This window comes from Coccinella septempunctata, chromosome 4 (genome assembly GCF_907165205.1).
Source record: "Coccinella septempunctata chromosome 4, icCocSept1.1, whole genome shotgun sequence".
Classification (NCBI taxonomy): Eukaryota; Metazoa; Arthropoda; class Insecta; order Coleoptera; family Coccinellidae; genus Coccinella; species Coccinella septempunctata.
The window spans coordinates 8,799,459-8,824,465 of NC_058192.1; the positions used below are offsets into that span (position 1 = coordinate 8,799,459).

At 34.6% G+C, this 25,007-nt stretch overlaps 1 protein-coding gene across 4 annotated transcripts in view; it reads left to right on the plus strand.

Moving 5' to 3' along the window:
• LOC123311769 (titin homolog) overlaps positions 1–25,007 on the plus strand; it is a 40,607-nt gene that overhangs the window by 3,486 nt on the left and 12,114 nt on the right. For all 4 annotated transcript variants that reach the window (XM_044895854.1, XM_044895856.1, XM_044895857.1 and 1 more), the window contains exon 2: positions 965–1,036. The gene's annotated coding sequence lies outside the window, so the exon portion shown is untranslated. The remainder of the gene's footprint in view (positions 1–964; positions 1,037–25,007) is intronic.

A 25,007-nucleotide genomic window follows, 5' to 3' on the forward strand; every position in this document is an offset into this window, starting at 1 on the left:
CCAGTCTTGTCTTGATCACCACTCTAAGTTGAGGTACACTCGTCTACCTCGACTGCTCTCAAAATACGTCAACTTCGCCCACTCTCAACAATTAGAACAATATTTATCATGGTCGATTGATTTCATAATTGATTGAGATTTTGAACATTCCGTGAGAAATTCAGACCCTGTATGAATATACAGGGTGTTTCATGATATGCGGTATAAGTGAAGGAGGTGATTTTTTTTCCGAAAACGTTACTCCTCAAAAAAATATTCGTAGTCAAATACGCACACCAGTTAAGTTACAGAAGAATGTCTTATTGGTGAAATGATTAAAATGGATGAACAAAATTATGTTTTTTGAGAGGAAATACAAACAAGCACAAAGACTAAAATCTACCAAACTCACCAAAGTTTTATGCTCTCTGCAAGAATAATACATATTTCAGAAAGTAGAATGTTGATGGTTGATTCGGAAACTATGCGTCTAAAAAAATTTAATCTTTTCCCATGCATCAGCTTTCTCGATTGAGGAATCATTTCTCAATCCGGATAGTATTATCCTTGTTCTATATCTAGAAACGTTCAGCGTTTTGATTTTGCGGTATTTCAATTAATTACACATTATTCATTTTGTATTTCAAATGGAATTACAGAATTATTCGGTTTCTAGAAACCGCCAGTCACCCTGAAATCACTGCAATAATCAATCGTAGATAAAAACGGATTTTTCTTGCCAATAGATTACATCAAATCTTTTAATAACCATGCCTAAGCCACCATATGACATTCATTATTGTTATCAGTCGCTTATGGATTCTGAAAGCACAATAATACGTATGTTCAAACAACCATCAAACTGATCTTGGAAAATAATGAAAATGAAGAATATTCCTTTCTGAAAGAGTGTTAAATTAAATTCGCATCTATCCATCGCAAAAATATTTCTTCAGACTCAACAGAGAAGGTTTTTTATTTTCAGATAGTTGATCCTACCTATCAGTATTATGATGCAAGACTAGTAAGCTGTATACTGGGACAACACACTCGTGAGGTGAGTTCTTTTGAGCATTATCATTAATCTTCGTGACTAATAGACAAAGAATTCTCATAGGGCGGCAACGAAATTAATTTGAAATTCATAAGTTAGAGAGAGATTTCCTTTGAATGGAGGCTTGTAGCAAGCCATATTGCAACCACTATTTCATTATGATGGAATTTCGGATCTACTATGAACATGATTTCTTTTCGAGAAAAAAAATTGATCAGTAAACTTCAAACGTTCGCCAAACGTTGCAAAAAATGATTGAATTCTCCGATGATAACTAAATGATTCTACAAATGTACCAAGTTTTGAAATTTTTTCATGGCACGTGCGGGGTGGTCAAGTCTGCTCATGAAAGCATGAATTTTTACACGAAAAAGTTTACTTCTTCAAGATTTCGTACACAGGAAGTTGTTACTTCCTGCGTCTAACGCTCCAGCGAATCCCCTACACTCCTGAATCATTCATAATCTTCATATCTACAGTCCAGGAGCTTCAATGAAGCAGGTACTAAAAATTTAAAAGACCACAACCCCACATTTTACGATAGACCAATGCTACCCTTGATGTTTCCGGTGTCAAACAAGTGTTGTAAAGCTTATTGGCATCAATACCCAAATAGGAGTCGGTAATATGATATGATACTCAAGTGCTTCAGTAAATAGACGTCTAGCAAAACGTCAACAAGAATTTATGGGGTGTGAGGTTTTTGAACTAGTGGAGTAAACCATGTAGAAAAAAATTCAACCGCAAAGTTGGTAGCTTACAACTTGAAATAGTATTTTTTTTGAGAGTTCATTTTTGTCAAATAATTGAATATAATATCACAATTTATTTTATTACAAACTTTGATATACAAATTGATTGATCGTTCATTTGTTCAATTAAAAGAGTAAATGAGTTCTTTGTAACAATGACCACATTCTTGTAAACAATAATATTTTTATTTTAGAGTATAAACAATTGAACATATCACTTAATTAGGGAATGATCAAAATGACATCCATGCATCAACTGAAACAATTATTGAGAATGAATAATTAGCTGCTATAATCCCATGTATTCATTCATTTTCACATACAACAATTCAGCATATTATGCAAATTAATTTGTGCTCGTCTCAAAAAGGTTAATCAATTCAGCATTTGGTAATACAGTTATAGTCTTTTAGACTGAGTGGGTACTTATATCCTTTGATTGTTAAATTGTCATGGTAGGTATTTATGAAAACAATAGTTATTCTTCAATCAGCTTAGTATCAAAGATATATTTTCTTTATATTCTCTATTCATAGATACCGATATTATACCGTATAAGAGGATTAAAATTTTCGTGGAGATTCATGAACTTTAATGAAAACTCATTTTTATATGATTTTTCTTGGTTTGTTGCTTAATTTTCGAGTTTCAAAAATTGTCAATCAGACCAACAAGCTGAAAAAACGTTATACTATTCATCCTGTGTTCAGCTGAGGAGCTTGCATTAAAAGTCTAATTAATCTAATTAATATTATGTTACTCAATAAACGCTCAACTTGCTTTGAGGAATGGAAACGAATTACAAAACTTCGAGCTCATTTCTAAAAGTAGCCAATTTCACAAAGTGTCGAACGTTACATTACACATGTTATACAATTCTTTTCCAGTTATTCATTATGTTGAACTTGAGAAATATTCGATCATACCTCGATTTCGAATGCATTCCAATAGTCAACAAGAAGTTTCCCAACCGGCTGTCAAATTAAGTTCTACATGTTAATTTTTTGAAAGCACAAGATAATTCCTTTCGTAGAATACAACCTGGAGAGAATGTTCAAACTTGATGCGGCTCTGTAACGCTAAACAGTCTCCATATTTAATTTTCATCAACGTTTTTTCTTCAAAATACAACCTCTCACTTCGATCGTAAAGAATCAGCCTTAAATTATTTTGGCAGCTTTATAGTTGGTACCACTACATATACCCAATCGGAATTTTGGCTATCTGCCATTTAGTTCGCTTCATTTTGTCAGTTGTTGAAGTGTGTTTTGTGTATTTTATAAAACCAATAATTGATCTATTTCACTATAATAATTTGGACTGATTTGGAATTATCGATCATTTCAAGGATAGATATACATATGTGTAAAATTAACACCTAGAGAAATGAAGCCTTGAATTCCTATTAAATTAAAACGATTATTTTCGTCTGCTCGAGATGATGATAATTGATGAATTTCTCATACCAATAAATACTAAATTAATGTCTTCTTCTCACTTCTCATGTTACTTTAAACGTTATTCTGAATGGCTTTTTTAATGCTCTATTATTCTTCGAATTTAATGTTTCAGACAAATCTGATGGAAAGGTAGATACATATCATTAATGATTCAGACAGTTTAGTGAAAGTAACAGCGATTTTATCGACGCTCAAGTTCACAATCACAATTTGATTACGAATCGGATAGAATTTCAGGGAGTTCTTGATGTAACAACCAATTCAGCTTGATTCGTTCAGAAGAGTGAATGTTTGTGAATGTTGACAAAATGTTCAAAAACCCTACACAAGCCAAAAACCTTCTCTCTGATCTGACAGTAAATAAATATCAAGAATAAAAAACAATTCCTCAATTGCTTCTGATTTTTTTAAAGCATCTTGTGTTTTCACCAAAATGAAATATAAGGAATATATTCACCAACTTGTATGTCTCGAGATAATCGAGAACAACATTCCGTTGAAAGTTCTGAGATCAATTAATGGTTTCTTCCTGACCATACAGAAGGTATCACTTATAGGTAAAATTTACCAAAACGACTTTCACGCTGTCGTATCAATTCAGGTCTCGTTATCGAATTGAAAACTGAAACATGTGGGTATGTACGAGCTTACAGTGACTATTATTCAATATTTACGCAATGGGGGATAAGGAGAACATATGAACATCGGGTACAAGTCGATGTGGATTAAGTAGTTTCTTGCTTAACCGAGCGTTGAAGTCTCTCGCCTATTCGCAGAAAAGCAACATAAATTCCAGACTTTTGAACGAAACCTTGGGTATAAAATTGCACGTGGTCTATAGAATCTGATTTTTTTTTATTATTTCTAATCGAATCGAAAGAAAGAATATCCTTATGAAAACTTATTCAAAGAGTAGAAATTATAAGAAAGAATGAACACGGAAATGGATGAACACCAGTGTATTTCTGTAACGATAGGAAATAGGATCAGGCAATAGACGAATTGATCTTCTTAATCACAAGCCATTAAGAGCAATCTAATGAAGCATGGCAAAAAGTGACCTTGGTGGCTGGCAGTAATTGAAGGTATTCTTCATTCATGGATGAAATAATTGTCCAATAATAAAAACCGCAATGAAATATTCAAGCTCTTCAGGAACTCTTCCTGAAATTCTGTTACCAACATCGTGATGTCATCTTTAAATTAAGTTGACGTTTCCAATTCATAGGTACTATTCTTTTTCCCACTCAACAAGACATATTCCACATTTAACTCAATTTATGGAATTTCAAATTTTCATAACGTCACGAAAGAATGAAAAAAAATGGAACGAACACTTGAATTCTTGAAAATTCTTAAACTTTTGTCTCGACAATGTGGTACCATATTTTGTTGCAAATTTCTTGATATAAACACTCTGCCTAGGGCCTAGATATTACTCTCCATGTTCAAAGATGAAAATTCCATATCTTTGTGGGCATTTATTTCCATTTCTAGGTTACTATTCACGATTTCATAAGATTAATTGAAGTTTCCACTGTTTATATATTTTAAAACTTACCGTATCACACTCATTCATAAAGCGAAAAATCTGTGAGGTTGTAAAGTCGAAGGTAATAAAATTTGGATAACGTTTTATTCGCGGTTTAAGATTATTCTTTCTTTATGCTGGGTCAATTGAAGTTTGAGATTTCTAGGATATTAAAAATAATTCATAACACTTTATCTAGGATTATCATATGAAGAAAAATAAACCAGTATTCAAAATACATTATTCCCTTTCAAAAAACCGTTACCATTTATATATTCATGAAGATAAGCAGTATATTAATGACTATGACCTCTTCTCGTAAGTCCACATACATGCATTTACTCTCAAATAATATTCCCACAACACAGTGCATGTATTGCGCCTTAACCAGAAATCTCCAATCAACTCATCTTCATCCAATCTCAACTTCCCACAATCATGAACGATTAAAACTTATATAACCCATTTATCAAGTCAAATGCAATCAGTTCGAGAAACAGAAGACGTCACAGAATAAATACTCGCTCTGCGAATAGGACATCATGACTTGTTTTTCTCATATTGCGTTCTTAAATTCAACGTTTCTTAATAACATCTGAATGGGGTTTTACGTAAGGTACCGTATGAATTTGCACGGAAATTAAAGCAAGAACCTCATGAGTGAGAATTATTCTTCAGATTGTAGCTTCTTACTAGACTTTAACCCGGATATACAAAGAATGAACAACGAAAAAAATGTTCGCACTTTTGAGCTATGAATTAATCTTGATAGCAGAAACACAAACTGTGCCAATTCAAGACTTGAATGATTCTCTCAACTTAGAAATTATATTCATTGTGGGCTGTATTTCGCATATTTTTGTTTTCGATCCAAAAATTTGCCACTGTATCATTTCGGGCCAAATGAGATTAAAATATTCGGACTCTCACTCTAATATGCCCAAGAAAAATAATGTACTATATAATTAAAATCGTATTTCCTTTAAAAGTTCGAAAGTGAATGAAATAATATTGGAATCTCCGGTTGAATTTATACAACCTACTTTTATATTTCCCATTTTCAGATCCGATAATTAGTAATCTCAACGAGTTAATTAAATTTGTGATTTTATTTAGGCAAGTCCACGAAGAAAGTGAATTGTATATTTACATTAGAATTCGGCCAATATTTACTCAGATATTTCAGCTAGAATTTCTATACGGATGCATATTGATGGTAACTGAAAATTAGAAACTGTTAACATAAGATTTACACATGTGCAATACTTTCAGAGGTGAAAGTACAAATGTCTTTACATTATTCAGAAAATATATCGATGAAGGCTTACGGACATTCATATCTACTTTTTCCCAAAAAAGAGTCTGTATTCATACGTTCAGAATATGCTTTACCTATAGGTATCTACTATTCTATTTCACGTATGGAATCAGAATGAGAAAACCTCAAAATATTCCCTGAAACAGGCTGGCAATAGACTTATCTTGTGAAGATTATGATTAATATTGAAATAACAGGAGCGATATTTCTGAAGAACTTTTTAAACTTACTTCCGATTGTAATTTGAGAATCGATCAACATATTTCAAAGCTGTATTCAACGCTCATGTTATATCTGGACTAAAACTGCTTCAAATTGATGTAACGTAGTGGAAATACTCAACGAGAATGTAAAATAAAGACATTATTATTATTGAGATCATTTCCAAGCCTATATCCGCTAGAATTTCCGTGATGTAACAGTCCTTGATCTTGACGGTATTCGATAGAATTCTCCGCAGTCATTTGGAACTTTTAAAATACAGTGATCGACATATTACTAAATACCGTAGGTACTCACAATTGTGTGATACTTTGAATCTTCCTGGTGTAGAAAGAATTCACTTTAGAAGCCACAGAATGAAAATTATTTCCCAGTGGAGATACTAATTATAACAGGAGATCATTGAACAAATTAAAATGATATTAATTAGAGTTCAGGTGGTACATAAGGAGCCAATTTCTCTTCTGAAAAGATAAATTTAATTTCCTCTGTTCATCATAATTGAAATCATCATGAATATCAGGTTTTTCCAAAATGAGCATATGCGATGATGATTATAATAGAGACTACCGCAAGTGAGGAGAAATTTTTTGTGTCGTTGAACTATTAGCGTAGAAATCTGCATTCCAATACCAGTGTTATATAATTCGAAATAAAGTATTTCCGATAATACATCAAGTTGGTTTGACATCGGTTTCAGGTATAAACGGTTTCATATATATACCTGTAGAAGAAAGGAACATTGTGGTCGGTATTCATCAATGATAACTGAAAATTACACAACGAATTCAAATTTAGAAATTACGAAAAAGATGTGATGCTTAATACGATTATGGTTTGCTATTACTTCGTTATTAGGAAAAATATTCAAGGGTTGAAGTGAATTAAAAAATTCGGGCTGTATCTAGGCAGAGCGGCTTCACACAAAAAATGTATAAAACCCACCCTATTTTTTACGAAGAAGTACCCCTGTACATCTATATTAAACCTTTTTTCGCCACTTTAATTGACGAAAATGGACTGCGACTAATGGATGAATACAAAGATCAACAGGATTCATTCGATCATCGAACTCACGGATTTTTGTGAGAAAATCACTTCAAAATCTCCTCAGAGTTACATTTCAAGACTTATTCCTTTGTACCTTTTACTCTTAGAGTACAATCCTGTGCACAGTACGCGAAACAGTTACTTCAAGATTCCAAAGAACTAGAATAATATAAACCGTTCAATAATGTAACAGAACAGAGTAAAAGTGAAACTGAATTGGATTAGAGCTTGCTCCAGGCAATGTTTTTCTTATTCAGTTGCGGTATTTTCATACGTCCTTGTGAAACGTTTCTCCATCAGACCGTAGCGCGTTTTAAACTGATCAGGAATTGATAATCGACACACATCATTGGCTGATTATGATTCCGAACAGATATTCAGTTGAGAAAAATCATTTCCTTTGGGAAACTCGCAAATCAGGTTTTTTTCGTTTCATTTCTGATGAACATCGAATTGAAAGTTGAATTTTCCATATTTATCCGAGATATCAGTTACATCTGTGACCAAATGTAGCATCTTCTATGTCAGAAAGCCCACAATTTTGAACGGACTCTTCAAGAGACCATCTCCATCTTCATTATTGGAAATAACCGACCAAAATGGAAACACCGGATTATTTTTGCGCCAGAGCAAAACTATGCATATATTTCGTCGAATTTGGTCTAGTTGGTCATTATACTCCGTAAAATCCACAACCTTCATACAGGAACACTTATGATTCGTTCTTCTGAGAAGCGCGTAGGTAACGGCCAACAGGTAAAGTTATTATTTGAACAAGCATTCCTGAGAAACAGGAAACAACCAGCATTGATATATGTACATTGCTCATATGCTTTCAGAACTTTCAGAAGGATCTGTCCTTGCTGGATGCTGCGGCCATTGTTCATTCATAAACTGGTTGCCTTTTGACACGTCACTTTGTGTCGCAACTATTGTAAATGGGTGTAGGTTTCAGCTTAACTATGCGTTCGGCTCTCGATCGATGTTTCAATCTCGAATAGAGAACGCTTGATTTGCTATACATGTACCTATATACGAGGATATATTGAAAAATTCTTAGCCAACTATAGAACTGAAAAAAATTTCAATGTCAAAATGTTTTATTACTCTACATATTCTCCTCTTAATTGAATACATTTATTACAGCGAACCTACAACGTCTCTAGGCCTTTCAAAAAAAAATGTTTCTTCTTGTTCTTCAAACCAGACCTCCACAGCTTTTATTACCTCCTCATTGGAAGAAAATTTACAACCTTTTAAACTTTTTTTCAGTTGAGGAAAGAGATGATACTCGGATGGAGTCAAATCTGGTGAATAAAGGGGATGTTCTAGTAATTCAAACCCTAAATCACCAATTTTTTGCATGGCAACATCGTCGCCCTGCAAAAACAAAACAACTTTGGATAGCTTTCCGCGTCTTTTCTCTTTAATTTTTTCCCGTATAGTGGTCAGTAATTTCGAATAGTAATCTCCGGTTATTGTTCTACCCTCGTCCAAAAAATCAATCATGATTACTCCATGGCAATCCCAAAAAACTGAAGCAAGAACTTTTTCAGCAGATTTCTCTACACGAAACTTCTCAGGTCTTGGAGAACCAGAGTGTCGCCATTCCATCGATTGTTGCTTTGTTTCTGTATTGTAGAAATGTACCCAAGTCTCATCCATAGTAACAATTCGGTTTAAGAAGTCTACATCGTTTTCAAATCGAACACAGATCGAACGCGATGCTTCTACCCTTGCACGCTTTTGGTCAACATTCAAACATTTGGGGATCCATTTTGCAGCAATTTTCCTCATGTCCAAATTGACGTGAACTATATGATGAACGCGTTCGTATGAAATATTCAGTGCTACAGACATCCGTTTTAGTCCAATTCGACGGTCTGATAAAATCATGTCATGAATTCCATCGATATTTTCGGTGACTGACACAGAAACTGGCCTTCCCGATCGGTCAGCATCTTCAATGGAAAATTCACCTCTTTTGAAGCTTGCAGTCCAATTTCTCACGATCGTACACGAAGGACATTGATCACCAAGGGTATTAAGGATATTTTCGTGAATCTGCTTACCTCTCAACCCTTTTAAATACAGGTACTTGATGATGGCTGGATACTTAAATTTTTCGATTTTCACAATATCGGTGGACATCTTCTTTCTTTTAACTTATTGCGTAACTCTGGTTTACTTTTTTGACCTCGAACTTCACACTGACACTTCTTCTTCAATGAGTTATTGTTCGTTGCTATGGTAACGCAAAATTTTTTTATGCATGGAACTGGTCTAGGCTAACTAGATATCAATACATCCTCGTAGCAAACCTATTTGAAGCCATATGCAATTTATAACAGAGGAAAAAAACATATAGCTACTCCATAATCATATTACGATTATTAAGTACTAAAAATTATTTATTGTTTGAATGGCAGATATGTTCTTTATTTTGTACCATATGTGGAAGCTCATGTCTAATTCAAAGGTCTACAGTGATTGTGAATTGGGTGCAGGATATCAAATGTATTTTCGGAGGTAAATCTTAACTCCGATTGTAAATCAAAGAACAAACAACTGAATGAAAATGTATTCGAAATTATCCCTCCGAATAGGCAAAAACTAAAAAAATCTTTTTTTCATGACCTCTCTCTCGGATATCGTTCATAATTCAATAGCCACAAAAGATTGGTTTCTCCAAATCCCCAGACAAAGCGATCCCTGAATGCAAAGCACAGACCGACTTGCACTTTCTATACGGGTATTATGATTCATTCTTTTTTTTACCGTCCGCGTCTGTGTAAGGCCCCGTCGTACAACTTTCATCATACCACCGCGGAACAGGTAATAATAATTCTTTGTTTGCTGAATTTCTTATGGATTGATCGACGTGCTGGAGGTATGGTGCTGCATATCGAACATTCCTTCGATGGTCTTTGCATACACCCACAAAAGTTTACGCGTCGACTTGATGACGTTTAGAATGGCACTCCTCTGCTAACTTGAGTGACGCTAAAAATTGTTTTCATCATACCTGATTCTTCATCCTTGTTGTATGCACTGAAAAACTTCAAAAAATACCATGTTTTAAAGTTTGATAGGTGAAACCAGGTCTTTATTTTTCATGAGTCAACTTACACACTTCTAAAATCACGTGCACGCAAAAAAAATCGTCGTCGAGTAGGCTATGGTATTTTGAAAGTTGATGTTTTGCGACTGAACCACAGAAATTATATTATATTTATCTACATTATGATTTCTATGGACTGAACGTATGTCTTTCCTTGAATTACTTCATTAGCCCCAGACATTGTAGACAATGTCGACATCAACCTATATATCGTAATTTTTTTAGGACAAATGTACTAGATTTATCCCAACTTTCCAAAATCATTTTTTCCTTTCATCAACATCAGATGTACATTTTATTATCGTATTGTAATTTGAAATTCAAATAGTCAGGAGTGTTAATACCAACTTTGGTTAGCAGAATGAAACGAATGACTCATAATCTAAAAGAACAGAGATTCCAAGAAGTTTTAAGGATGATCACTGATCATACAGCGCTATTGAGTTTTCAAGTTTGGAAGAATGAATGAAATAACTAAAGGATGATCCAAAGAAGGTCACTAGGAAACATAACATTGAAGCATTAGTCATTTTGTTCATTTTAACATTTGAAGTGGATGATTTGGACATTTTTGATGAATTATTTCCAAAATCCTCTGATGCCGAGTACCAGAAAAAAAAGTCTCTATAACATGAGTTTTTGAGGTTATATTTTTTTTCAATTTTGATTTGGGATATCTGAAAAACTTTGAGGGATACAAAATTGAAAAATTTTTTGTCCGAGGGGTGTCCAATTGTGTATTCAATATTTGGTCTGAACATAACTATTTCATTGTTTGTTTCATGCTATCCTCAGAATCGAAATATAATGAAAAAACTTGTACCGAAATATTCCGTCAAGCTTTTTCAGTCTTTTTTATGAACTATGAAAAAGAACATCGGCACAAAGAAAAAAATTCAGAGCTGAAAGTGAAAATATTTCTGTTCCCAATTAAAATTATCGTCCCCATTCAAGGTCAGGTCTGAACCACTAGAGGCGTTAATGGCTTAGTTTTCTCATTACGTTTTAAAATTGAAAGGGCGTTCAATTAGTGATTTTTTTTCTCTTTATTGCGAAATATACGGGCAGTCGTAAGATCAAATGACCTTCGTTATAATATCGCTCATAAAAGGAAGTTTAATTTGATTTTTTTTAATCAGATTCGATATATGCTTAGTTGTTTTCAAATGTGGTGCTGCTGGTTTCAAATCTGATCTACCATGTGACTCCTTAGAAATTAACTGACAATGAAGAGAATTCATTTTGAAATAAAAAGGAGGGTATGGAATTTTGAATTTTTTTTGAAAGCCCCTACAAAGATTCATTAACTCATTGAATTAGAAAAATACTTTGGAGTAGGCATGTATTATACCTAACTTTTTTTCCCTCATATTTCCTGAATATTAAATATTATTAAAATGTGCTCAAAGTTATCTCAACAAATCGAAAGTCGTAGAATTGAATGTTTGAATCCAAAGGGTGTGAAATCCCACTTATCTGTAATTTATGACCACTTCAGAAGGGTTTTCAACGATTCACAGTTGCACAGATACCTAACTATCATAGGACTCTTATCTGCTAAAGTGGAAAGATCTTTTATTTTATTAGGTGTCAACTTTTACTCATTTCAAGTTGATTTCAAGTTTCTGGAATACCTGATTCAGAAGGTTCTTGTTTTCATTAGGTATATATTTGTTTAAGGTCAAAAATCTTCAAGAATTCTGTTCCGCATCCGTAGAAGAACGTTGGTATATTTTAATTTGCCATTTTAAGACATCACTGAATGAATCAATTAATATATGCGTCATTCTAATCCGGTTCTGATAATGTGCTGGGTAGGAGTTTTAATATTTAATGAATGGATAGATATAGGGACCAACACAAACATAAATTTTCACTTCACGAGTTTTTCCAGGCAATCTCCACATTGATACATAGAATTAATACCCAACTGTGGACAAAGCTTATTGTAGGTGTTTCAATATAAACCACTCTATTCATATGTAGGTTTCGCATTATATTATTACGAACGACAAGGTCATTCTATTGAAATTGCTACCGTTTTAGGTGGTTCCTTGTAGGGACAGTCTTGATCACATAAAAAAATAGAGCGATAAACGCAGATAGCACCTATATTTAAATAAAGTTATGAAACTTGTTCTTCATACATACTAGGCTAATGTTTATTGCTTATTGCTTTACCCCTAATCTGGGTAATCTCAAGACCTATGATTTTCGTAACATAAAATTACAATATTAATATAAATAAACTGTGGCATCCTTTTGACATCGTCAGTTGTTAAATTCACTCCATATGCTTCCACATTTCTTGAGATTGGTCAAACAGGTATCTATATAACTGTGTTTATCGGATAATATAGGGATATTTCATTGCTTAGTTCAGCGGTGTGTAATTATGGATTAATAATATATCAGTTACATGTATTGATGACGAAAAGAATGTTTTTCCCACGTGATAATGGAAATTGATCGATTTATTATACAAAAGGAGTGCAATTTACTATATGTTTCTAGAGTATATATACTCTAGTATAGTTGCATAATTGATTTCTATGTGAGAGCAGTTGGAATCCACAGATATTATGGAATAATATCATTCTCGTATTTTCTTTTTGCAACTCTGTGGTTTAACTACCCAATTTTAGTACCAATATTAGAGTAGGTAATTCTACATCATTTTCAAACGTGATGAAAATGTTGGAGAATCCCCATTTAAGGGAATAATGAAACTATGTCATTTCATCTCTCAACCTAATGAACAAGATTTAAATCATTCTACGAACGATATATACCACATTCCTTCAAACAGGTCCCATTATTTTCGTATTGTCGCAAAATAGGTTAAATCATCAGATTTCTGCACTATTGCAAGCAGTTAAGTTATAATAAAAACAAATGTTCGCATGAAAGTGAACGGTACATACCATTGGTTACAGTAATTACCTGTGTAATGGACGAAACCATCTTCGTTCTGAACTATAGGTTTCAAGAAAATTTGTCGAATATTCACCGGCAAGTAGTTCGGATATAGGTGAAATGAGTGCATGGTGAAGATGAAGAAATTTTACAGTGTTAAGAGAGTGAAAGGTGAGGGAATGTGTTGGTATATTCAAACGTAGAAAATCATTCATTGATATTTGAGTATTTTGATATACATTAATTCATTTACCTGTTTTCGTTCGAATATTTGAATAATATAGAACACCACAAAAAAAAAATAATAATTCTCAGTTAATCAGAGCAATTTGAGTATTTTGATATACATTAATTCATTTACCTGTTTTCGTTTGAATATTTGAATAATATAGAACACCACAAAAAAAAAATAATTCTCAGTTAATCAGAGCTTTATTTCGATTACAGCGTATCCCAAAATTGAAATTTGGCCACAGGAGGTTCACTCTTACTTAGTTACAATTCCCTCCGAGTTTCGCTTCTAAAAATAGTCTCTTCTTACTATATAATCACTGAATTTAGTACACAGGAGTTTTACAATATACGAAATCTCTTAATGCTTAGTGCATTGATTATTAGACTCAATTTAATACTCAATGGTGCTACCGATTTTGGCGAAGAACAATTTATCTTTGGAACCACTAAACATTAGGTACCTGCGTATTATTGTGCATAATATTCTCAACATAAAATACTTATTGATTAAATTAATACTTGTCCATAAATAGAAGTGCAAAAATATATTTCATATATAGTATGTTCTGCTCCAAAGCAGCCTAATAAAATTCAAAATGGGTCAATTCAGAGCACTTAAACGATAGTAAAGTTCGGAATTCATCCGGTTGAAGCTGAGTTATTAAATTCCATATATTACAGAACAAAGAGCAATACAAATGGTTAAATAGTTGATTATTGAACAATATTAATTCATAATTCCACTTGGTATGTGACTGATTCAACCTTAAATATCAATAATGGATTCTCTTCACGAATCTGCCACCTTTAATCGATATTATTACGTATATTTTCCACGCCAGTGTTAAAAACTACTTAAACATAGTTAACTTAACCTAGGAATTTGAAGAATTCGCATTCATCTTTGATTCGCACCTAAGATTAATGTTTGATTTACGATTTGGTAATTTGAAGAATGTCTAGTTTGCAGAGTTCTTCACACATTGCATCCTAGACATTTTCAAAATGTTGATTATTACACAAGGGAGCCATTAGGAACTTGCATTTGAAATATAGCCGCAAGTACAAGAAACTCGAGAAAATATATGGTTCGTCCTACATTCCTCTTACAACCAATTCAATGGAATGTTGATGTTTCATAAAAAGCATCGCATTTATCTGGAAAGGAATGTCGCATCATTTTCATAAAATTAATCCTAAGATTATTCATCGTTTTCATAAAGCAAAAGTTATACTTAGGGAAGATTTGTTAGCTTGATTATTATCGGTAACTTTGTCCTCAATAATGTGCATACGTTGTAAGATGGAAAGTAATACATCTAATTAAATGAATCTCTGTTTTCACCATGAAGCTCATCATCTTTATCACTTGTTCCTATGTAGTTTCAACGATTTACCAGTTTTAGAAAGTACATCAACACGATGGGACATTTATCGTCAATTGTATGCAATTGTGTTGATGACTTTTCGGTCATCTTCAGAATGGCACGATTTAACTTTACCTCTTCATTGATCATAGGTATGATGACCACGAATTTTCATAGGGAATAGGGAAGAAATGTGAGATCCAAAATAATGCGATATATTCATCTCATATTTTCCATCCCTCTCCTTAAATATTATATTTCAGTTGTCTCTAGACTCTGGATGGTGGTTTGAAACATCTACATATAAGGGTTTCATAAAAGTATCATAAAATATCGGTAAATTTTTTTCTAACCTTCATTATATCTCACCCTGTGATGGTGGGTTCCAATGTTGTTCATAGTGAAAACATAATATAAGAATCGATTTCAAACTTAACTTAATCAAAATTGAGATCAAAATAAAACAATTCTGAGCTTATCGATGATCTCCTCTAACTGCATCGCTTTAATTTGAGCAATGGACCGCATTTTCCTCAAGATATTTTATTCAATTAGAACTAGAAGTCCATAGATGTGTGGGAAATTAAAAAGCTGCATCAACAAATGATAGACTGCCCCACCGAGTTCTGAACAACTTTATATCGTCAATTATGCTCATATTATGTAATGAAACTATATTCCGATGACCGATGTCAAGAAACGCGTGTGAATTACCTCTCGGTAAAATCATTAAAAAAAAGTGAACAATGAACCGAGCACGAACGTTACGGTTGAGTTGTGAATCGGATCTCGATTTTCCAAATTGCCTCAAATTGCTGGCATAATGAGTTGACCAACGTGGAGTTTTTTACGCGGATAACGGTGTGTAGAAGTACACACGTAATGATACTTACAGCTCAGAAGAGAGCAGGTGACATGTATAGCAAAAAGTTGCTGTTTCGCTAAATTCGTGTAAAAATCTGTTAAAATTAATAGATCGTTTATTTTATACTCCTCCTTCCTTCTGCTGTTGAGGGAATTGGTAATATAACGGACACTTATTTTTTATTGGTAACTAACCTAGGCATTTCTTACGCTGATGTTGCACTATTACTGTCATTACAGCATTATCGATGGTATATCGTTGAGATGAAATATTGCATTCAAGTAAAACAACATTATTTTGGACAACAGGATATTACGTGGTGGTATGATTAGAGATGAAAAAACAGGAGGATATTAATCTAACACACACACTACACCTTTTTTGTATTAACCTCAAACTACATGTCTTAATTGAAACGTAACCTTTCGGATGTAGCAGATCGATCGGAATATTTTTTAACCTGATAACAATATATAGCCATTTTAAATTTTCAAAATGAGCTGTGCCACCCCTGGAAAAACAATATTACCTTACCTTCAGAGCTGTATTCAGCCAAATTTCTCAATTATACTTTTTAATTTTTGAACATCAAATTACTTGAAAACGGCGCATTATACGAGAAAATATGAAGAATACTTTTATCTTACAAAACGTTCAAATATTCACCAGATAGCGTCCAACTCAGTTTTCAGAGTTGGGTTCTTGGAATGTTATGATTTCGTGGCGTGCATATAACGGCCTCGTGAAGAAGTTATTCTTACTTTTCGGCTGACTGTAGGAAGCATCGCGATTAATAACAAATAACGATTTGTAAAAATAAAAGTGAAACAATCTGAAGATCCACCGCGTCACGTTCTTCATCAATTCGTCCTTGTTAAAAGTCATCAAACGAACGGATCGCATAGATTGTTATTGATAAAATGTGAAAGGTTTCGGATTCCGTTTAAATTGTGATCGAATAAAAACAATCTGCAGTATAGTCGTTCTATTTAAAACATCTTCAGCTCACATACGCGGAGTAACACTTTCAAATTTGTTGGACGCATAAATTACACCTACCTGAATTTTCGCAAGGGTTTCGAGAAAAATTTTGAATGATAAGTCTGCAGTTGTCTTGGATACATACCAAGCTTCATATGTATCATATACTGCTTTGCAATAGGTGTGGTTGACCTTAGTCTATCATTAAGAAATTCATACCTAACCTTTACCATTATTCTACAAAGGAAATGATACATATTTATGGTAATATGGTTATTGAGATATTAAGAGCTGGGCCATGATGTGTCCTGTTTTGATTATCATATTATTTCGACATTGGCAATGATATCGCATTCGATATATAAATTATAATAATAATTTTTTGGATTTTGGTATTTCACAGACGACTTAACACAGGGCTTGGGTCTGAAGGGATATAAAGTTTAAGAGAACTCAAACCTATGACCATTAACAATGTATCTGTGCCGACTGAAAGTTAGGGACCATAGAAATGAACCTCAATATAAATGATGAGGCACATTGTACCTTGGAAGCTAACCAAGCTTCCTCATTAACCTATGAGCATAATTTTCGTATTTATGGCTCAGAAAACCCAAGCAAGGTCATGTAATTTGATACCTTTGGTCCTTTTCTTTCGGGTCACGTGGAAGATAAGACTTGTGCTGATACACTTCAGTCAATTCAAGAACTGAAAGAGGATTCATGCTGATCTCGACCAAACTGAGCATTAAATGCTCGAAAATGGATGCAAATCTTCATCAAAATAGAAATTGTCCTGCAAGCATAGCTGTAGGATCCATTCTACTGATATTGTTCTTCGTATTATTAATGGCAAACCTTTCTCTCATGAATGGAACAAGAGTTAAATTATTTTTTACCTTCTGAGGCGAGAATGTTCAGTAAGAAAGCCAATGAGTAGGCTTAGTTTATTCTTACTGAGATCCAAACAGTTTTTGAAACTTATACAGTTTAACTCAAACAATCTACAAGAGTCGAACAGAAGGACCGTATCATCGAAAACCTATCGAGGTTCATCGACCCAAGAAATAATGCATTATCGCCGTATATGGCCAAGCCAATGGATATATTGCATATCGATATACGCACGCATTGATTTCGTGTATAACCTGTAAGGCTGAAACAATCGGTAGGTACCTATTGGGTTTCGCGAGTGGCAGCTATCGTCTACCATGATCACGTATCCGACCAAATGGGCATATTGGAAACCGCGGCACGGTTCTATGGAGTAGTAGACGGTCCACTAACATCACGTCAACGGTCAAGTTTCTCCCAGAGGCTAATCCTTTCCGCCTGCACAACTTGTATTGTTATGACTTAAGATGTCTAAAACACTGGTGTGTGCACTTGTCACTTTTTGCAAGCATCAACAATTCGGAAAATCGGGGATATGGGATCAGTTTCGTGGCGGCGCCACCATGTCATTTGCTTCGTTCTGTCCTTTTTCTACCAAAGGAAGTCCAATGATACTCTCTCGTTTTATTTTGTTCTGCGTTTTGCGAATGTCGATCAACGAGTTCAAAATATGAACTGGCCCATTTTGTCAGCTGTTAAGGAATATTTGTGCTTTACAGTTCAATTTTTGTTGTAAAAACAAATCTGTCAATATTTCAACACTATGGAATAAGGGTTCGAAGGAGGATTTACTGTTCTTCTTCAAGATAATTTCCGTTTGACAACTTGAATTCGTGAGGGGGGTAATTCAATATGATTTTAATAAAACACAGTTGATTGATCAAACATCAAATATATTCAGTTGACGGAAAGGGAATTTTCACTATATCTACTCAGGAATAATATTTGAAGAACAAACTCGAATTTATCACTTTCTGATTCTCAATACATGCTCACAATTCACATTACGTATTTCCAATACAGTTTCGTTGAAACATTGCTGAAGTTGCCATAAAACTTAGCTATATCCTTCCCGAATGTTCGTTCATCTGATTTTGTCTGCCTCAAATTCCAACAACACCGAATTATTAGCTGTAGTTCTTGATTGTCCATACAGAAACCTGAACTTACTGAACGACATGTTGAATAAATGAATGTTCTACACCCCTTTCTCGAAACTAATACATTTTCACACACCAATAATCGCTTATAAATACAACATATTCGTTAGTCGTAGGAAAGTATTCAAATTATTTTCAAATATCAATTGACAATGCTCTGTCAAATTCTAAACAGCGCTACCTACAGTGGGAAAAACGAAACTGGTCCGATATCCCCACGAAATTAAAAACAATATCGAATCAGTGAATACACCAGAGTTTTAGACATCTTATTATGACTATACGATGAAGTGCTTGTACAAGTTTTGTGGCACAGAGATGAAATCAGGAAGGGCTTCTATGCACATTCCATAGATACATTAGTGTCTATGATAAGATGTCCATGGTATTTCTATGTCCATAACATAGACATAGAGACATGGACTGAGCAATGCCAGCATGAAATTGGCTTTTTTTATAGAAAGAGAGAAATGATGGTCGGGCATTTACCTTCTCTTTTTTGTTCACATAGAGGTGAGTGTTGACCAATCAATATTCTAGAAAGAGACAACTGCATTCCCGACGTGCGTTTCTCTCTGTCACTTTTTTTGACCGTATTTCATACATAGATAGAAAGGGAAGGCACAGTCCATGTCTATATGTCTATGATGGTCTATAATAAGTCTATGGAACATTTCCTGAAATACTGCCAGTGGATTTCACACGATTTAGATTGCTGAATGGATTGAAAAAGTAGCAGTTGAAAATCACCAAATGAACGTATACTTATAGATCATAATTTGATGCAAGAAGGATATTCTGATATCTATATCTCTATACGAAGAAGTACTTGTACAAGTTTTGTGACACAGAGATGACATCAGGAAGGGCTTCTATGTACATTTCATAGACATATTAATGTCTATGATAAGATGTCTATAAGTCTATGGTACATTTCCTGAAATAGTGCCAGTGGATTTCACACAATTTAGATTGCTGAATGGATTGAAAAAGTAGCAGTTGAAAATCACCAAATGGACGTATACTTATAGATCATAATTTGATGCAAGAAGTATATTCTGATGTCTCTCATGACTGAATTATCGAATGATAACAATTCAATGTGAATCTATAGAAGAAACCGAAAAAAATGTCAGGTAGAACTCGAGTTGCCATTTTGAACTAAGTCCAAGGTAGTTTTCCATATACATTTTTTCTTCTCCAAAGGAAGTTTTTTCAACAGTATTTTCTGAATCATATCTACCGGATTTTTCCTTCCTCACAGATTCTTCATTTTTACAAGGCCCATATCAGGGAGACTTGTCTACTTCCAGCAACTCCATATTCAGATTTTAATTCGATGGTGGTCATAAATTTATCGTGGAGCCTAACTTGAGTGTTCGGGACATGGAAATTAAGTAGATGATGCGTTTTAACTACGCGTAATCTTCTGAACCGTTACATAACGATCTGCTTCAATTATAAGCATCTTCGTCTTCTGAAGATGGACCGCAGTCAAAAATGTGAATCAAAAATTACACGTGCGCCGTCTTATGCAACAGATACTGTTAACTGTTTGGGAAGGTATACAGTGTGTCCTTGGAAGGGGTACGGAGAGGTTTTTTCGGGTAAAAAACTAAAATAAAACACTGGATGTAACACTTTTGAGTTCACTGGGTATATTTTACAATGTATTCCGTCTCCATCACTGCACTTCCTAGAGGTTATCGGTCTGCAATATGCGATTCCAGGTTGCGTTTGAGTCTCATAATTCTCAGACTTCAGTAATGACGGTTCACTGGGCTCCTTTAATTGAACGAGGACTGGCGACCAGCACATTTACATTGGTCGTAAACCTGAGCATGTTTGTACACAGTCGAGGAAAGTGTAATATTACCTAGCACAAAGCTCTTGGAACAATAAATACTTGACTTTTTCGACTTATTGTTCGACGTAGTAGAAACTCGAGCCTTTCCTGCTTTTGTATGAATGACGAATCGTTTCTGGATCTAACATCCTTCGGCACAATATGGTGCTGATTTGAAGAATGAATATTTCTTCAAAGCAGTAACTATCAGCAGGTGATGTGAGGAATTGACATATGGGCATGCATGTTTCGAAAACTGAGGAAAACCATAGCGTTTCACAGACTGGCTATTTTATCGTCCTGCTTTTGTGCTGAGACATCAAGCTAACCAATTCATATTGTTTTGTCTGGACAGAAGGAGAGCTTTTATTTTCTGGCAGAAGATGTTAACTCAATCTTTTCCTCTGAAACGGCTGTACTAAAATAACTAACTATTATTGCACACTGCATATCTGATAATCACACAATCTGCCTTGGAAGTACATTGCGCAAAAAAATTAACGCACATTCTGAAAATCTCAATTTTAATGAAAGTTAACTCTACGTTGACTTTATAACTTATTTTTTATGTTCTCTCAGAAAGGTTTTGAACGAAACAAGACACATTAAATGGAAGAAAAATTCAGGATTTCACCGAATCTTATGTGAAAGAAAAGAAATGAATAATTTTCAAAATACTGAAATGCTGATAAGTGATTTAATACTTGGTATTTCCATCCCTTGCGTTAATTACAGCTCGGCAACGACGGTTCATACTCAAAATGAGTGATCTTAAAATGTTCTGCTCTAATCCTTCCCAGATTTCTCCGAGTTGGATTCCTAAGTCATTAAGAGTAGCTGGATGATTTTCTGAACTTCTCAGCCTTCTATTGAGGTTGTCCCAAACCTGCTCAATCGGATTGAGATCTGGACTTCTTGCTGGCCTTTCCATTCGAGAGACTTCAACCTCTTCAAGGTACTCCTGAACGATGCGCGCACGATGGGGTCTGGCATTTTCGTCCAAAAAAATGAAATTTTCACCAATGTATGGGGCAAATAGCACTATATGCTCTTCAAGAATTTTCCTTATATACTTATCAGCATTCATAGCTCCATTATCAACGACCACTAGGTCTGTGCGAGCAGTCAAAGATATTCCACCCCATACCATAATCGATCCTTCCCCGAAACCAGTAGTATTCAGGAAATTGCACTGAGCATATCTTTCATGTGGACAAGGGAACGTCGATCACAATGGTAGAGGTAGAATCTAGACTCATCTGTGAAGAGAACTTTTTCCCAATCGGCCTCTTCCCAATGGATATGCTCTCTCGCAAAATCCAAACGCGCCCTTCGATGGGCTGGGGTAAGAGCTGGGCCTCTTGCCGCGACACGAGGCCTTAAATCATATTCTCTGAGGCGATTTTTTATTGTCTGAGTGGTAATTTGCACCTTATGAGTTTGCTCAAGCTGAATTTGAAGGAGGCGAGCAGGTGCAAACCGTTGTCTCAACGAAGAAACTCTCAAGTAACGTTCTTGACTGGCAGTTTTTACCCGTGGTCTACCCTGTCCTGGTCTTCGGACGTTCATACCTGTCTCCCTGAATCGCTGCAACATTCTGGACACACTTGTATGGGAAACTCCAAACCTTTCTGCAATTCTTGTGTATGTCCACCCTTCTTCTCGCAAAACTACCGCTTGGGCACATTCCTCTTGGGTCAAATTGCGTGTTTCGCGTTGCATAGCGATCGAGTGTAGAAGAAAATCAAACGAAAGAAAAACTATTGATCACTAGAACTGATCGAGAACAACTGATTTTAGAATGGAGCCAATACATTCAAAATCTGATAATATCATCTGTTTTTGTTCCTGCTGGGAAAAAACATCTGTATTGAAGAAAACCGTTGAAAGTGGATAACATATGAATGCATAATTCTGATAAAAATAATTATCATTGAGAACACCTTCAGTTGTAGAATAAATTTGAGATTTCCATAATGTGCGTTAATTTTTTTGAGCAGTGTATTAATATAAATAAAATCTGAGATAAGTAGAAAGTATATTAGGTGCATATAGTCAGTAGTGGTTGTGCTTCCGGGTATGTCTTTTATTTTTTTGCCGATATATACATACATATAGGTTCACACACACCTCAAAAGGATTTTTTATTTTGAAGAGAACTATGACTGAAATATGCATTTCACATTTACAACAAATTCAACTCTCTTGAAGAAAATTCATTGAATTATCCTTCAACTGACAACTGGTCAGTAAATTTCGAATAGTAGAACAAACTCCATTCATATCCACGTCGATGCCTCATTAACCCCAATACCATTCAAGACCGCAAAGAGTAAATATGACCTGAAATATGGAAGTTTCGAAAAGTCACCTGTTTGGCACCCTCAGGCAAGATCTTTCGTTTTTACGTCTACGAACGCGCGAGAACCACTCTCACATCAGCAGCCCGAAAATGTACCTACCACACTTTCACATAAACTCTTTATTTCGTTTATTCGCAGAAGAATTTCTTACGAACGAAACGGGCAATTCTCAATTCTTTTCTCCGAACAGGTGGTAAGGTAACAGTTGTGTTGAGAGAAAATTGAAGTGGTTGAGTTATCTCTTTCGAGGACAGGTCAAAACACGAAGTTGACATAGAGTCTCCAATGCTCCTAAAGAACAATGCAATATAACCATGGTGGAATTCGAGGTCAATAGATTTTATACTCCAATTATCCAAATGTAATGATAAGTACCAGAAATGATATTTATCGAGAGGCATTAATGCTTTCCAAAATGGGGTCAATCCCTCAGTATACTATTACATTATCAACAAAACGTTGCGAATTGAACACAACAGTGCATTTATTGAATTATTCATCCTTCCAACATGAAACATCTTAAAAATTGGGAATATAATTGAAATTTCGCATTCAAAAAACTCACCTTAAACAATGTTCACTGAAATCAGCTCATAATCATAAAAATCGTTGCCTACTTGGAGCACCAATCTTAAATTGATTCATTTTAACGAAAAGCTAAGCATCCATCGATTTATTGGAGCCTTTATTTCTGAATAAAAATTTTACGGTAATGGAAACAAACACTCATTGCAAATTTCAGATTATCAATATCAACAGTTTCAACTCAGACTTGTGTTTTCCGAATTGAAAACTTCATTCTTTCATTTTCATTTGAAATGAATTCATTCTCATTCCTTCTTTTCGTATATAAGACTGATGTTATTATAATACTGTCGTATAATATTTCCAATGAGGCGAGCAGAGCAGATTGTTGAAGTGAAAGCGCATAAATCAATTTTTGCAGCATCCAAGAATTCTTTTCAATCGATGATAATATTTGCAAGCTACCAGGAAACGAGTTATGTCATAAAGATCCGTTGAATCTATTACATAAACAATATAAATATTCGCGACATGAGTACTACTTCATTATTATAATCGTTAGAAGGATAATGAATTCATGGACCAAAAGAGAAAATCAGTTAGCATGAAGTATTCGAATGATGTGAAATAGGTGCAGTCTTATTTCTTCTAAAGCTTGAGTCAAAGAATAAAATTCGAAGAAATCAAACTTATTTCACTAATTTTCAACCATAATGTGGCCCTGTCCAACGTCGGAATAATAAGTATCAAAAATCTAGTTCTCTTCGTCTTATTGAAACAGTTTTCGAAGCTTTCAAAGCTAATCAAGTAGAAAGTGTCCTTAACTATTTTCTACAATCGTTAAATGAGTTTCTATCTTACATTTTACTCTACTGTTCTCACCTTGAAAAAGCTTTCTTCGTAATACACTGATAAGAATTGCGAAACTCTTGGACGCCACTGAAAGGTGACCAGGGTTGAGCTATGGTGTGAGGAGACGAAGGCCAACGAGTCTTTCACTGTTTAGGATGTCTGGAGGAACGATCTACAGTCAGTGGACAATAGCAACCGACAAATTTGATATGCATAACGACCTGTTTCTGCATGGTACCACCGGCGCTGTTTTAACGGTCTCCCTTTCTCATGGAATTGGGTTAATTTTATATCCGCAGACGTGAATGGCGCAATTCGCATCAATTTTAGCCTGCCGAATCTTGAAACAGATTAAATATGTCCGATCGGATCCGGCAGAATCCAATTCCATATCGAAAACAAGAAAAAAACGGACTCTGCAAGAGAAAAACACAGATAAATTATTTCTGTATCAAATATCCGTTGGTTTCTATGAACCTCCAAGAAATTCAACAAGATCTCACTAAAATTAAGAGCA